This window comes from Halyomorpha halys, unplaced genomic scaffold, assembly GCF_000696795.3.
Source record: "Halyomorpha halys isolate HHAL.00 unplaced genomic scaffold, Hhal_1.1 Scaffold545.1, whole genome shotgun sequence".
NCBI lineage: Eukaryota > Metazoa > Arthropoda > Insecta > Hemiptera > Pentatomidae > Halyomorpha > Halyomorpha halys.
Genome location: NW_027109788.1, coordinates 675,496 through 680,994, shown reverse-complemented (window position 1 = coordinate 680,994; position 5,499 = coordinate 675,496).

Genomic DNA, 5,499 nt, shown 5'->3' with positions numbered 1-5,499 from the left:
TACTTCCAACTGCATATAATAATTTATGATTTTTTTTTCAAAGGTGTTGATTTTAAAGTTAAATAAGCATTGAATACCAATTATGTTAGGATGTTACCTGTCTAAGAGAAAAACAAAACACAATAAGTTTAAGTTATACTCCTAAATCAAATCATAATATTCTTATTTTTAATCAAATCATTATAAAATAATAATTCATCAAATTTATAATAAAAGAAAAACGGTTTTAAATCAATAGCATCCCGTTTCTTCTTTTTTTTTCGTACTCCCCTGACGAAATAAGTAATTCAATACATACATACAGGTAGGTATATGTATATCTGATAGTTTGTAATTCCTTCGATTGTCTTGTGGCATTTTAAGGTGATGTGCAAGGTTCAGGTGGTGTTGTGGTGGCCAAGTTCCAATAACTTCAACTGGCATAAGCTACCACACAATTAGAAACATTCTGCACTCCTCGGTAGCCTTACTTATCTGACTTTTCAAACAGACAATTATAGCGAGTAGCTTAGTGGATCTACGACATGTCACAATCTAACAAGAGGAGATCATAACACAAAAAAAGGCAATATTTCCCCGCCGAACCCGCCCCGTTAAGACCTCTTATTGTATATAATAAAACAAATATATATTTTTGTATGTTCCCCTATAATGGAAATATTTCAAGATGCTGCTGGTCTTGGGCCTAGGCCCTTTGCACACACGCACGTTCATATATATATATATATATTTATCCCATAAATATATTTGAAGATCGATGATTGACTGTGATATTAGAAGGAAGATGGTCTGGATGCGGTCAAAGAAAAAAAATAAATAGTAATAAAACTATTTAACATGAGACAATGTTTCGCTCCACATTACAGGGCTTCATTGGGCTGCAGATGGAAGGCGAGCACGAAAACCACTTATTTCACACAAAAATCATTTTCGAGCTAGCTTTCCATCTGCAGCCCTGCAACGTGAAGCACAACGTTACTTTTATGAAATAGTTTTGTGACCATGAGTTTTTTTCTTTGAACGCACCCTAAAACGTTGGGTGAAAGAATTCCGCATTCTATCCCCACCATTTTATTTCTACTGCATAAAATTCAATCATTACTTATTGAATTGGTATTACCTCTAATCACAATAAAATGAAGAGAATTAATTCAAATCGTTAACAACAATGTTTAACCAATGGCTCGCACAAAAAGAAACCATCTATCCAATAAGTTCACGATTTTTTTTTCTTGGGTTCCTAAAATCTAGGGAGGAGCCGCGGCTCCCGCATACTCCCCTATTCCTACGCCTATGTTGTTGGTTGCTCAAATAATCCGATAAATATGTATTTTTCAGGATTTGTTTAAAGTAAATCCATACAGATAGTATAAAAATGATAACTAAATGCATTTATTTCATAAATATAAAATAAAAATAACAAAAAAGAACTAAAATTATTTTTTCTTATTTATTTTTTTTAGTTTTATTTCTAAGCCCCATGGATACAAAGGTTTGTGATTGGGGGAGAAGTAATAAAGGAGTGAAAAATGATGAAATGAAACTCTTTAATTGCATATGATGTATTTTAAGACGGGAATGAGGATAGGGAATATGACTTATAAATGGGATGAAACGGTCTTGTGTCTGTAGTAAGTTAGGAGTCCTCACTCGAGTCTGACACTAGTTTTTGTGTGTGTGTGTGTGTGTCTGTGCCACCATTCTGGACGTCTTGCTGGTGTTTGTCGGGAATAGTGGGTTAGTGCATTGTTGGAGGCTATTGAAGAATTTGATGTTCCTCCTTGAGATGAATTCTGTCCAAGTGTCTTTTAAATGTAGTCAGTTTTCATCCTATGTAAATAAGAATTCTTCACCACGCACCTCAGCATACTAATCTGAAAACTTCTTAGTCATTTTTTTTTTTTACTTTTAATTTAGTATTCAACAGAAAAAAATTAACAAATACAAATCAAACGTAATGGCAAATGGTAAATAATTTAAGAAACTGGAACGTCACACAGATTTTTCGTCATGGTATTTCAAATGGTCATGAATCAACACACTTCAAAACCTGCGTAACATTTATTAAATACTTCACTGACTAACCACTCATCTCCACTTGTCAACTAATTCCTCAAAGATTGTTTGCCCATTTATTTTCTACTCTTACGAGCAGACTTATCTTCGTTTATGGACGTGCTCATGAGAATAATGATACAAATATAAACATAGTGCACAATTCCGAGGAAGGAATTATGCACTTAGATGAGATAAAAACAATTATTAATTTATCTATCGAGTACTTCTGATAAACTAATCAAACATTATCTAATCAGTCAAGAAGACAACAGGACAAGGAAAGTCATCCATTGATTACTAATAAAATTGAACAGTTTTTGACAATTAATTTCCTTATAGGATATCAAACATCATTGCACCACATATATTAATTTCAGAAGTTCATATTGAAATATAAATTCGTCTGATAAATGTTTTAAATCAAAGTTTTAAATTGTTAGGTGTTTAAAAGAAATATACTATACCAGTTACTTTTTTTTTATATTTTCCGACGTTTCCAAATATGGGTCAAATTCAAAGCTTCTTTGTCTTTTTTTTGGTATATAAGTGGAAGGTAAATCCATTTTTTTTTATCCCCTTCTCTCTATTTTATCTTACTTCTTGCTGTGTATCTCTCCATAAAACAGAGAGCTAGACAAATCTATTTTGTATCCCCGGAATATTGGTGCTCATCCATAAAAGTTTTTTGAATTTATTTTTCATAAGGGATTCGTGAATTATTAAAAATTTAATTTTTTTAAAACTAGCTGCAACAAACATAAACGTGTCAGGTTTCTTACATTGACAAAAATGAGATAGCTTAGAAAGAACAGTATGTTAGGCATTCAAAAAGAGCCAGAGAATCACTAGTTAAGAAACAGAAATCACTCTTTCAAATGTAAAATAGATTATTTTTATTAATTTAAGAAACGTTTAATTGTTTGATCTGATCAGTATTATTGTGAATTTTAAAAAATTAATGTTTACTTTTCATTTTAATAAACATTTAATTTGTATGTAAGTAAAGATATTAACAAAAAAGGTACTTTTTTTTTTTTAATTTTTTATTTAGTGAGTACATCCAATGTGTTCCGAACAGGGGCCTGTTTCATAATAAAAGCCAATAGTATTAGTCCAATACTAAAGTACAAGCACTAATATATTTTGTTTGATAGGGACAACTATCAGTGATATTACATGAATTTAAAAGTAAGAAAATGCATAAGTCAATGAAATTGTACCAAACACAAACGACAAGATTAATAGTTTTAGTTTTTACTCTATTATGCAACAGGATCTTGATGGTAATATCTATCGGTCAATGCAAAAATAATATACAAAAATATAAATATATGTTTTTTACACTTTTAAATTGAATTATATCGTCTCTATTTCAGCTTCTTAGTAAACGTTCTATCGTATCCGGTTATTTCTTAATTCTTATGTTGATAGTCCTTAGACATAATTAGAGGGTTGGTGTGCATTTGAAGTGTGTCATGAAATTGTTATATGTATTTGTTGGTTGATTGTACAAAGAGAATTTTTAAGTTTAAAATATTAAAAATATGTTTTCATAAAAAATTCTCAATTACTTAATACCCTAACTTAGAGTCCTAATGTTTTAAATTTGAGCCAGAATGTTTTAATAATTATTTGGCATCTATGCAACGAAGGAAATCCCATTAGCAATTATTTAGTTTCCTATTTCTGTATATATTTTTCATTCTTAAAGATTAAAAAGATTTTTATTTGTTATTATTATTATAGCGTTGCTTAAGCTATACCTCGTAAGTCTGAAATTTTGACCACACCTTTCAAAAAGATAAAAAAACAACGTATCATTCTAGAGACATGTTAAATCAATTTACGAAATCAGGAAAGATAGTACAGATATCTTACAAAATGATAATTGATACCAGATACCTTTTAATGAGAGGTAGAATATTTTAACAATTAGACTGAATAATATTGTTGATTTTTTATTTAAAAGGTATAATGGCTTAAACAGCAAAACATTACCTTATATTTTTCTTCAATAAAAGATAATTATAAACTAACTGTATTTCATTGGAATTTTTTGTTCCATGTAGTATTAGCGATATAGTTTAATTATTATGGGAAGTAATAATGATTATGTGATATTAAACTTGAATATATACTTTTTTTTTTTATTTGAGTTTTTACTATATCCATCTACAGTCGTTACAAAGCTTCCAATGGTTTCAAGAGACTTTTTTAAAGAAAAAAAAAAGTATCGTCAAAATTCAAGGACTCGTTCGAGTCAATTAAGGTGCCTAAGCTAATTTCCCCCTTTAATACCTCTAGATTATAATTAAGCCCTTTTCGCAGAGAATCACTTAGGCCACTGAAAACCATTACTCTGTTTATTGTTGATCCTTTGTCTTAATAAAGAGCTAATCCACAAACGGAGCTCTCGTCCCTAGGACTAAGGACGATCAACCGACCAACGTCTAATTGAATCGGAGGACCAAAAAAAGAGAAGACTCTTTTGTAGCCGAACTCCAACACTTATTAGCAATTAATTCCTTAGGGGTCCCCGCTAAGTAGGGAACCCTGTTAAACAGATTAAACTCAAGGCCTGGGAGTTGAGCACAACTTGCCCACGATCGTTCTCGCCCGCCTTCCTACCCAGATAGTTCAAAATTCATAATTGGAGTTTAGGGCGCTGGTACCCGAGGGATTAGGGTTAGGTAAGCTACGATCTGTGCGCCTTGTGAAGGCTCAGGAATAATCTCGCAGTAAGTACAGCTAAGTACCTTAGCCGGGACTTAAGGCGAGAGGAATTTTTTATCCTCTTTTACGCTTCTTTGAGATCTCCACCCCTTTTTATAAGCAGTGCCATCTGGATACAGCCTCAATGCTGCCGGCACAAATCGTCAGCTTAAAGCAAAGAAATACAATTTTTAATAACTTCAACATTATTTTCATCAGTCTCGGCCATTCTTGCTATTTTCAAAGATCTATCAATAAAAAATGTTTAAATACAATTATTCAATGTACAATCTATTCATTGTAAATTAATTTTCAACTATCATGAAAATTTACATTTTCTACTTTTTTGCTGTCCATATTGCCTTTGTAAAATTATTTATTATTAGTCATTAACTAGTTTACAGTATTTAGTATCATATATTATAGTATTTAGTATCACATATTATAGTACTAAGTATCACATATTATAGTATTTAGTAACATATTATAGTATTTAGTATCACGTATTATAGTATTTAGTATCACATATTATAGTATCTAGTATATAATTACCTACTCATATTATTATGACATAAACATTGACTATTTTATAATATCTGTTTTACTTGAAGAAGTTTGTCGGGGGGTGTGGTCAGCAAAGAACAACATAAATAAACAAAACCATATTTATTTATTTTATGACGACGTTTCGACCTGAGTTTCAGGTCTTCATCAGGGCTATAGAACAGA